The sequence below is a fragment of the Trichechus manatus genome, unplaced genomic scaffold, assembly GCF_000243295.1.
Source record: "Trichechus manatus latirostris isolate Lorelei unplaced genomic scaffold, TriManLat1.0 scaffold00031, whole genome shotgun sequence".
NCBI lineage: Eukaryota > Metazoa > Chordata > Mammalia > Sirenia > Trichechidae > Trichechus > Trichechus manatus.
This window is the reverse complement of record NW_004443967.1, coordinates 22,431,738-22,443,647: the sequence shown is the minus strand read 5'-3', so window position 1 is coordinate 22,443,647 and position 11,910 is coordinate 22,431,738. Positions and strand designations below refer to the sequence as shown.

The 11,910-nt window shown below is 43.3% G+C and overlaps 1 pseudogene; it reads right to left on the bottom strand.

The window, feature by feature from the left end:
• Positions 1–7,575: 7,575 nt before the first annotated feature.
• Positions 7,576–8,483, bottom strand: LOC101342325 (olfactory receptor 13A1-like; annotated as a pseudogene).
• Positions 8,484–11,910: the final 3,427 nt, after the last annotated feature.

Sequence of the window (11,910 nt, the reverse complement as noted above, 5' to 3'; positions counted from 1 at the left end):
AACCAAACTTACAAGAATTACTAAATGGGGTCCTTCGATCTGAGAACAAACAACATCAGACTACCGGCTGAATCTAGAATGCAGGATCATACCAGCCAGTTACCAACCTAGGAAATGAACTCTCAAGGACTATCCAAAACCAAAAGAATTACAACAGGGAACCAGAGAGGTTAATCTGTAAATGACAACAGTATCAGAACAATAAAAGAGGAAATAAACAGTGTAGGTATAGAATCTTCTAATGGAGAGGAAGACAAGGTGATACCAAATAATAATAGACTGGTTCAAACCTAGCAAGATAATGGTAAATGTCAAGGTAACCACAAAGAAAGTTAACAAACCTACTCATCAAAATAAAGAAGAAAAACATAAAGTCTCAGTAAAAACAAAACCTAAAAAAACAAAAGAAATTGAAAAAAATCCACAAACAAAAGGAATTCAGCACAGGAGAGTAAGAGAAACAAAGAAAATGTCAGCAATACAAAAAAAAAGCACTACAAAATGACAGCAATAAACTCACACCTATCAATAATTACACTGAATGTAAATGGCCTAAGTACGCCCATAAAGAGACAGAGAGTGACAGAATGGATTTAAAAGAAAAACAGGATACATCAATATGCTGTCTACAAGAAACACATCTTAGAAACAAAGACGCAAATTTATTAAAAATCAAAGCATGGAAGAAAAATATATCAAGCAAACAGCTACCAAAAAAGAGCAGGATTGGCAATACTAATCTCAGATAAAATAGACTTTAAAACAAAATCCACCATAAAATACAAAGAAGGACACTATATAGTGATTAGTGATTAAAGGGATGATCCATTATGAAGACATAACCATAATAAACATCTGCACACCCAGTGACAGGGCTCCAAAATACATAAAACAAACTCTAGCAGCCCTGAAAAGAGAAACTGATGATAGTTCCACAAACATAGTAGGAGACTTCAACACACCACTCTCAGTAAAGGACAGAACATCTAGAAAGAAACTCAACAAAGATACAGAAGACCTAAAGGGCACAATCAGCCAACTTGACCTCATAGAGGTAGATAGAACACTCCATGCAACAACTGCAAAGTACACATTCTTATCCAACTCACATGGAATGTTCTCTAGAATAGACCACATCTTAGGCCACAGAGCAACCCTCAACAAAATCCAAAACATTGAGATAATACAAAGCTTCTTCTCTGACCTCAGTGCCATCAAGGTAGAAATTAACAACAGGAAGAGCAAAGAAAAAAAATCAATTACATGGAAACTGAATAACACCCAGCTTAAAAACCACTGGGTAATAGAAGAAATCAGAGATTGAACCAAAAATTTCCTAGAATCAAATAAGAATGAAAACACATCACACTAAAACCTTCGGGACACAGCAAAGGCAGTCCTCAGAGGACAATTTATAGCAATAGCTGTAAACATCAAAAAAGAAGAAAGGAACAAAATCAAAACATTAACTACACAACTCAAACAAAGTCCAACGCTTATTCATGATAAAAAAAAACTCTCAGCAAAATAGGAGTAGAAGGGAAATTCCTCAACATAATTAAGGACATTTATACAAAGCCAACAGCCATCATCATCCTAAATGGGGAAAGTCTGAAAGCATTTCCCTTGAGAATGGGAACCAGACAATGATGCCCTTTATCACCACTCTTTTTCAACATTGTGCTGGAGGTCCTAGCCAGAAGAGTTAGGCTAGAAAAAGAAATAAAGTCCACCCTAATTGGTAAGGAAGAAGTAAAAGTACATATCTGCAGATGATATGATCTTACACACAGAAAATTCAAAAAAATCCACAAGAAAACTACTGGAACTAATAGAAGATTTCAGCAAAGTATCAGGATACAAGATAAAAATACAAAAATCAGTTGTATTCCTCTACACCAACAAAGAGAACTTCCAAGAGGAAATCACCAAATCAGTACCATTTACAATAGCCCCCAAGAAGTTAAAATACTTAGGAATAAATCTAACCAGAAACATAAAAGACTTATACAATGCAAACTACAAGACACTACTGCAAGAAACCAAAAAAGACTTACATAAGCAGAAAAACATACCTTGCTCATGGATAGGAAGACTCAACATTGTGGAAATGTCAATTCTACCCAAAGCAATCTACAAATACAATGCAATCTGGATCCAAATTCCAACAGCATTTTTTAATTAGATGGAGAAACAAATCACCAACTTCATATGGAAAGGGAAGAGGCCCGGGATAAGTAAAGCATTACTCAAGAGGAAGAACAAAGTGGGAGGACTCACACTATCTGATTTTAGAACCTATTATACCGCCACCGTAGTCAAAACAGCCTGGTACTGGTACAACAACAGATACATAGACCAATGGAACAGAATTGAGAATCCAGACATAAATTCATCCACCTACAAGCAGCGAATATTTGACAAAAGCCCAAAGTCCGTTAATCGGGGAAAAGACAGTCTCTTTAACAAAAGTTCCTGCAAAACTGGATATCCATCTGCAAAAAAAATGAAACAAGACCCATACCTCACACCATGCACAAAAACTCACTCAAAATGGATCAAAGACGTAAATATATAATCGAAAATGACAAAGATCATGGGAGAAAAATAGGGACAATGCTAGGAGTCGTAATACATGGCATAAACAGAATACAAACCATAAGTAACAATGCACAAACACCAGAAGAGAGACTACTAGATAACTAGAAGCTCCTAAAAATCAAACACTTATGCTCATCAAAAGACTTCACTAAAAGAGTAAAAAGACAACCGACAGACTGGGGAAAAAAAATTGGCTATGACAAATCCGATCAGCGTCTAATCTCTAAAATCTAAAAGATACTGCAAAACCTCAACAACAAAAAAACAAATAATCCAATTAAAAAATAGGCTAAGGATATGAACAGGCACTTCATCAAAGAAGACATTCAGGCGGCTAACAGACACATGAAGTAATGCTCATGATCATTGGCCATTACAGAAATGCAGATCAAAACTACAATGAGATACCATCTCACTCCAACAAGGCTAGCATTAATCCAAAAAACACAAAATAATAAATGTTGGAGATGTTGTGGAAAGACTGGAACACTTCTACACTGTTGGTGGGAAAGTAAAATGGTACAACCACTTTGGAAATCGATTTGGCACTTCCTTAAAAAGCTAGAAATAGAAGTACCATGAGATCCAGCAATCCCACTCCTTGGAATATATCCTAGAGAAATAAGAGTCATCATACAAATAGATATATGCACACCCATGTTCATTGCAGCACTGTTCGTGATAGCAAAAAGATGGAAACAACCTAGGTGCCCATCAACGGATGAATGGATGAACAAATTATGGTATATTCACACAATGGAGTACTACACAAGTATAAAGAACAATGATGAATCCATGAAACATCTTATAATATGAAGGAATCTGAAATTGTCAAGAACATCATTTTACTTGGATCCGCAATCAACACCCATGGAAGCATCAGGCAAGAAATCAAATGATGCATTGAATTGGATAAATCTGCTCCAAAGACCTCTTTAAAGTGTTGAAAAGCAAAGATGTCACCTTGAAGACTAAGGTGGCCCTGACCCAAGTCATGGTGTTTCAATCACCTCATATGCATGCAAAAGCTGGACAATGAATAAGGAAGACCAAAGAAGAATTGACACCTTTGAATTGTGGTGTTGGCGAAGAATATTGAATATACCATGGACTGCTAAAAAATGAACAAATCTGTCTTGGAAGAAGTACAACCAAAATGCTCCTTAGAAACAAGGATGGCGAGACTATGTCTCACATACTTCGGACATGTTATCAGGAGGGATCAGTCCCTGGAGAAGGACTTCATGCTTGGTAAAGTAGAGGGTCAGCAAGAAAGAAGAAGACCCTCAATGAGAAGGATTGACACCGTGGTGGCTGCAACAATGGGCTGAGGCATAACAATGATCATGAAGATGGTGCAGGGCTGGGCAGTGTTTCGTTCTGTTATACATAGGGTCGCTATGAGTCAGAACTGATTCTACAGCATCTAACAGCAACAAGGCCATTTCAGTGTCTGTTCTATTGATTGTGTTCTGTTCTTTGTATATAGGTCATATTTTCTTTCTTTCTTTCTTTTTTTATTGTTTGTTTTGGTTTGGTTTTGGTTTTTTAAGTATGTCTCATAATTTTTTGTTACTAGACCTTGTGAATGATACCTCATAAAGGCTCTAGATTCTGTTACTGTACTCTGAAGTCTGGTGAATCTGTGTTATAGCAAGTTGTTAAATTATTGGCAGATTTTATAGAGGCTTGGTTTTACACATTATTAGGGTGGTCTGTTTTTGTTTTGCCTTTAAAACAAACAAAAAAACCCAAACCCATTGCCATGGAGGTGATTCTGACTCATAGCTACCCTACAGGGCAGAGTAGACCCTACAGGCCTCGTAGAGTTTACAAGGCTGTAAATCTTTACAGAAGCAGACTGCCACATCTTTCTCCTGTGCAGCGGCTGGTGGGTTTGAACGACCAACCTTTCGGTAGTTCTATGGTATAGTCTTTATTCCTAATATGTGTATCTTCTTGGATTTTAATGGAAATTCTGAGGTGTTTATCAAGTCTCTTTAACTTGGTGGGACTCAACCTTCAAACTCAGTCTCTCCCAAAGTTGGCAATAATTGAAAGCTCTGCTCATCTCTTCCAGCCTTCTAGATGTTGCTCTTCCCTTGTATCTTTTGAGTGTCCGCCTTTCGTGCACAGCTCAGACACCAGCCAATGATTTGCATGGGGTTTTCCACCTCTCTGGTTCCCTTTTGAAGCCCTGGTGGCACAGTAGTTAAGGGCTTGGCTGCTAACCAAAAGGTCAGCAATTCGAATCCACCAGTTGCCCCTTGGAAACCCTATGGGCAGTTCTACTCTGTTCTATAGTGTCACTATGAGCCGGAATTGACTCGACAGCAGTGGGTTTGGTAGTTCCCTTTTCTCCTGAGATGCCCACCCTCAATTTCTACCTGCACTGGCAGCCGTAATCTCTGTCTTCCGACACCTCAAACCAAGAAGACTGGATTTTTGGTGAGTTCTAGCTGCCCTCTCCACTGCTGATTGTGGAGTTTCCTCAGAGGAAAATTTGTATAATGTGACTCCCTTCTTTCAAAGTTTAAACCTTCTCCAGTTTCTGCCTGGTTTTGGATACTCTCCAATGTTTGAAATCTTTGTGATTTAAAAAAATATTTTTTTTTTCTGAAGTGTATAATTGCTATCTCAGAGAGCTAATCTGATAAAATCTACAGATACGGCACTAGAAATTGTCCATTGTCATCTTTTCATTTTAATCTCTCTTTTCCTAAAAATCCTTCAATACAAGTGTATTTTCTTCTAAAAGAAGAAGAGAACAATAGAGCTTGCTAAGAGTGAATATCACGGCATGAGGGGAGGGAAGAGTTCAAAGTTTCTAGGGTGAGAGTCTAAGGTAATGGTGAGCCAACTGGCAGAGACAGAGATGGTGGGAAATGGTGTAGAGTCTGGAGATGAGATGATGAGTTTGAGATGAAAACTTCATACCCACACCAGTAGTGAAATACAATGCTTCCATTGTGAAATGAATTGTAGAAATCTGTAATGACATGTAAAGATTCACACAATATTCTTTAAACTGAAAGAAGTAGGTTATAAAATACTATGTACAATGCAATTCCACATTTACTGAAGTATGAGTATGTGTGCAAACATATATGTAAACAGAAAAGACTGAAATGCACCAGAATATTAATAATGATTATGTCTGGATCAAATTACAAGGGTTTTTTTTTCTCTTTTTTCTACATATTTATTTTCTAATTTTATTACAATAAAATAGATACTTGCTTTGTAATGAAAAGAAACCCCATGGTTTGTCTTAAGGCAATTCCTACAGCACAGAGAGTAACAGAGACCCAGGCAGCTGCCCTCCTCCAGGAGTGAGTGAGCTAGAAGTGGAGTCACCTTGGGGACTAGCCAGGGGTCCTCCATGGTTGCTCTGGATGCTCCTCAGTGCAGACGGCCTCCTGCTCTTCGGGGTTAGATAAAGGCAGCTCTTCACACAGAATTCTAGGTTCAGGTTTCATCTCTGAAAACTCTCTGTAGCCTCCTCCCCTGGGGTTGGAGCAGAGGGACAGGTAAAGCCAAAAATCTGGAGGTCCAGGCCCTGGTGCACCTCAACAAGGCTCTGTTCACCAGCCAGCCTCCTGCGTCCCTCCGTGCAAAACTCAGGCTCCAAGATTGCATTTCAGTTCTGCACAGCCACTTCTCAATGCCTCTGGGGATGGTGACAATGTTCTTCATTTTTCTTCTGATTAGGGAAGAATGAAATAAAATGAAGAGAAATGTCACCATCCCCAGGCTAGCCATGTCACAAAACACCTTGCTGGTCTTCCAAAAACCAGCTCTTAAGAGCTCATTGGTGTGAATTACCACTGCATCATCCATTCATTCAGTCTTCAGCTGATACTGACCAGGTGCCTGCCATGTGCCTGACCTAGGGATTAGAAAGTGGACTAGATACTTCCCTGGTCCTCAAGGGCTTATAGTGGGGGGGGGGGAACAGATAGTTACATGTCACCTCAGTGCAGTGCGATGAGGATAGCCCTCAAGGAAAGTCCAGGGTGCTGAGGGGATCCAAGGAGGGTGCTGCTGCCACGCCTGAAAAGGAGGGAGGGTCTGAGACAGGCAGAGGCTGTCTCTGGGTCAGCTACCTCGGTGGATAGAGGGCCCCATTCCATCAAAAGCCCCCCATTTTGTCAGCTTCCTCCCAGATGTACACACCCACCACAGCCTGCCCCTGTCTTACACAGTTAACTCTCAGGGAAACTGAAGGTAAGGGGTCAAAGAACCTCCTGGGTGTCCAAATCCTCCCAGCCCAGGATTGACAGGGAAGGGGGCAACCTGATTGTGGGCTGGTGGAGGAGGGAGAGGACAAGAGAAGTAATCCCTGAAGACTTTTCACCCTACTGCCTGGGCACCTTTACATCATAGGCTTGACAACAACCTTGTCAAAATACTACCTTAAAAAGTCTTTAAAAGTAAATGAATAAATACAACTCTCAGAGAATTTGCTCAGAGGAAGAACCCATCCTCTTAAAACCACTGGCCTCCCTCCAGTCCCCATACACCAGTGCAGGGCCTGGGAGAGGAGGGTTGGGCAGACATGGCTGCCCACCAGGACTATGGTGAGGGCCCGCTTGGGTGTGAGTAGGAAGAGCTACCCAACCTGCAGCCCCGGGCCTGTGTCTTGAGAGAGGACTGGGATGTGGGCTTCTTGAAGAAGCAGGGCTTGGAGGAGGTCATGTCCCTGTTGGGGGGACAGAGGGGGCAGCTGCTGGTGGCTCCTTCAATGTAGTTAGGGCTTCACAATTCACAAAGCAGAGTCGTCTTCCTCAGGAGACCGAGGGTCTAGGGCAGAAAGTGGCTCCTCAGGGTCTGAGCATATGGCTGTGTCAGAGCCGGTCCTGGGTCCTCTTCACCACCTGGTGCTGTGTCGGTGTGCACCTTGAAAGCAGAATCACAGCAGTACTTCGTGCCTTCCACGCCCCCACACCTGGATGGACGGACAGGGACCAGCTGTCAGCTGTGAGGGGAGAGCAGCCGCCTGAGGGCTGCCTTAACGTCTGTGTTCCTCAGCATGTAGATGAGTGGGTTCAGCGTGGGCACCACAGAGGTATAGATTATGGACACCACCTTGTCCCTGCCCAGTGAGTAGCTGGATGTGGGACAGATGTAGGTGTAGATGACTATGGAATATTACGTAGAGACCACCAGGAGATGGGAGAAGCAGGTGGAGAAGTCACGGCACTTGCCCGAGGTTGAGTGGATGTGCAGGATGCTGGCTACGATGCAGCCATAGGAAGCCAGGGTCACAGAGAAGTTCCCCACTGCCAGGAACACATCTGCAGTGAAGGCCATGGCCTCGTTGAGGTGGGTAGGGGCACAAGCGAGCTTCAGGAGTGGTCAACCACGTTGGAGTGGCAGAAGGGCAGATGCACCATGAGGCCCGTGTGCACGCTGGTGTTGACCAGGCTGACCACCCACAAAGCCGCAGCCAGCATCACACATGCCTTTGGCCCCATCAGCACTTCGTAGTGCAGCGGCCGGCAGATGGCCACATAGCAGTCATAGGCCCTGGCAGAGAAAAGCAGAAGCTCAGCCCCCAGGGCCCAGGTGAAGAAGAAGAGCTGGGCAAGGCATTTCCTGTAAGAGATGGTATCCCCCCGGACCACCAGGCTCTCCAGCACTTTGGGAAGAATGGTGGAGAAGCAGAGGAGATCCACTGTGGCCAGGTTGACCAGGAAGAAGTACATGGGTGTGTGCAGGGTGGGGCTGGTGCTGATGGTGACTACAGTGAGAAGATTCCCAGAGAGGGCCACCACATACAGGGTGAGGAAGACAGAAAAGAGCAGCATCTGCAGCTGAGGCACTTCTGAGAACCCCTGGATGAAAAACTCGGTGACCAGTGTGTGGTTCTGCCCAGCCATGAGTGGTGACAGTGCTGGCTCCTTCAGACACCTCGAGCCACTCAGCCCTTCTGACATGAGCTGCAGAGAAAAGATATGCCCACAGCCTAAACTGCTCTGCACAGTTGATATTTCACAGTGTGCAACCCACTTAAAAACAGAACCTCAAATACTGTTTTGGTAATTCCTATGGATTGAATTGTGTCCCCCCAAAAGATAAGTTGAAATCCTCAACCCTGTACCAGTGAACAAGACCTTGTTTGAGAAATAGGGTTTTTCTGTGCAAATGATGAGTTAAATTAACCAAATCGTACCTGAGTAAGGCAGGTCATAATCTTAATTCCTTCTGAGTGATGTTTTATAAAAGGAGAGAACTGACACGAAAACAGAGTCACACAGGAGGACAGCATGTGAGGATCCACCTACAAGCAGCAAAGGTGCACAAAGAAACGCCTGGGACTACAGAGGCTGGGAGAGACAAGGAAGGATCCACCTCTAGAGCAAACGGACAGAGCATGGCCCTGTCCACATCCTAAACTGGGATTCCCAGCCTCCAGAACTATGAGACAATAAATTTCTGTTTTTTAAGGCCACCCACTCTGGGGGGAAGCCCACTCCCTTTTCTAGGCTTATGAGCTAAGATTGCTGCTCACTAAAGTCCTGGACATGGGGGAGGCCAAATGTGGATCCTGGCCAATATGGACCATCCTTGTGCAGCCACGGGGAGCACAAGGTGACAGTGGCCCAGAGCCCTCAGTCCCTGAGCCCTGTCTCCTCATCAATGTTGTAGAGGTCACTACTGCCCACTTACACGCTCAGACATGGCTGGGACCACACAAAGAAGAGGAAAAACTAACAAAATCAGAAGCAGTTTCCACAATTCACTTGTCTCCTGCCCAGATAATAGGGGTCCAGGCCAGCACGATAGCAGGCCTAGAGCATCCTCACACACAGCCTCTCGGCGGCGTCACCATCATAAGCAGGCAGGTCAGTGGAGCCAGAGGGGCCAATCCTGTCTGAGGAGGAGGTGAGATCACACCCCATCTGACCCCATAACCTGCTCCTCCTGTCATCCTGTGCAGTCCCACTCTCTGGCAGCAGCCCCGAAATGTCAAACACAGCTCACAGCCAAAACACTGCCCTGAGTCAAACAGATCCCCCAGGGAAAACCTGAACAGTGTAAACTAGGCTAATGCATGTACCTCCCAGAGATTATACAAGCACAAATTCCCTGGCTTTTGTATAAATTATGGGCTTAATGTGGGGTGCTGGTCCTCATTTTAAATTATCCACCTTTAAGGTATTTTACCAGTTAGATCGTGGCCAAAAAAACAAAAAAGAAACCATTGCTGTTGAATCAATTCCAACTCATAGTGACCCTACACCCAATTGATGAAAAAGGAATATTTTCATTTATGTTCATAGTGCAGGTCTGGACTCACTGTCCCATCTGCTTCAGGGACAATGTCTGGATGTATATGACCTTCACTGAATATTACAAGGACATCTCCCTGTGGACAGTGGCCCAAGAATGACAGAGCACATTCCCTGGGGGATGGACTCACAGGCATGGAAAATGGGGATAGGTTTCAACAAGGCATCTGTTAAATATAGAGACAGTGAGAGAGACAGAGAGAGACGGAGAGAAATGGAGACAGAGGGAGAGAGACAGAGAGAGAAACAATAATATAGAAAGATAAAGACAGAGAGACAGAGAGAAAGAAATACAGACAGACAGACACAGAGAGAGAGGGAGTGAAATAGAGAGACAGAGACATTTTACTAGATTTTGTCCAGGTTGCTCATTTCCTTTTTCTTGATAATTAGAGAACTTTCATCCTCAAAATTTATCACCCAATTTTTTTTTAAATGGTAGCTAGAATGAGCTCATGGCTCTTAATCACAAAGCAAAATGCAATTATCCACTGTGAAAACATTGTTATTAAAAACACATAGGACACATAGAATAAACATTGAAATATAGCAGGTGCTTACAAAAGGCTGAAAAGTATCTTCCTGGAATTCCTGGTGTCCTGTCAAGAAACTTCCAAAGAAAAAACTTCAGAGGATCATTGGCTAATGTGAGAAAATTAGAATTGATAAAAAAAAAAAAAAAGTCAGGTGAGTGTAGGCTGGTATGAGTCGGGACAGTGGGAGGTTTGTGATGAGGGCTAGAGTGGCCCTATATTACCTGAACTAGCCCTGGGACTACAAGCTCACAGCAATCTCAGCTGGGAGCTCTGTGGGGCCAATTAGCCAAGAACCTGTGCACCTAATTAGGCAGAACCACCGCATCAATCTAGACCTTCCAGAGGTGCTACCCAGAGTCCCAGGGATGAACCTAATGACCACCATGTAGGAACTGGTACCATTCTGGGCACCTGTGGTGTTCCCTGGTGCTCTATCAGTGACATCCAGGGATGTCATCAGGAACGGCTGAAGGATCTGTGTCCTACAGTGAGCTGGTCATTGCACTGAGCCAATAAACTAACCACAAACTGATCCATCTGTTCTGTGAGGGCAGATACAGTCCTTTGTTTCTGATAGAAGCACACAAAATGCCTTCCACCCTCAGTCAGCTGGTCATCTGCATGGAGCTCTGTAGACACACTGGAGTCCATCTTCTTAGAGAGGTGTGAGCTTCTGCAGATCTTGCTTTTGCATTTTGGCTCCTCCCCTGTCCTCCTCAGCCTCTGGGGGATGAGGCTTCTCTTACAGGGCAAGGTTCAAAGGGCCTGGCTGTGCAGTCCAGGTTGTGGGCACTTGTGCCACTCTGCTTCTTTGACTTGTTGTTGTTAGGTGCTGTCGAGTCAGTTCTGACTCATAGCTACCCTATGTACAACAGAACGAAACACTGCCTGGTTCTGTGCCATCCTCACAATCATTGCTATGTTTGAGCCCATTGTTGCAGCCACTGTGTCAATTCATCTCATTGAGGGTTTTCCTCTTTTTCGATGACCCTTTTCTTTATCAAGCATAATGTCCTTCTCAGGGGACTGGTCGCTCCTGTTAACATGTCCAAAGTAGGTGAGATGAAGTCTTGCCATCTTCGCTTCTAAGGGGCATTCTGGCTCTACTTCTTCCAAGACAGATTTGTTTGTTCTTCTGGCAGTCCAAAGTATATTCAGTATTCTTTGCCAACACCACAACTCAAAAGCATCAATTCTACTTTGGTCTTCCTTATTCATTGTCCAGTTTTCCCATGCATATGAGATAATTGAAAATACCATGGCTTCAGTAAGGCGCACTTTAGTCCTCAAAGTGACATCTTTGCTTTTGAACATTTTAAAGAGGTCTTTTGCAGCAGATTTGCCCAGTGCAGTACATCTTTTGATTTTTTGACTGCTGCGTTCATGGGCATTGATTATGGATACAAGTAAAATGAAATCTTTGACAACTTCAATATTTTCTCTGTTTATCATGATGTTGCTTATTGGTCCAGTTGTGA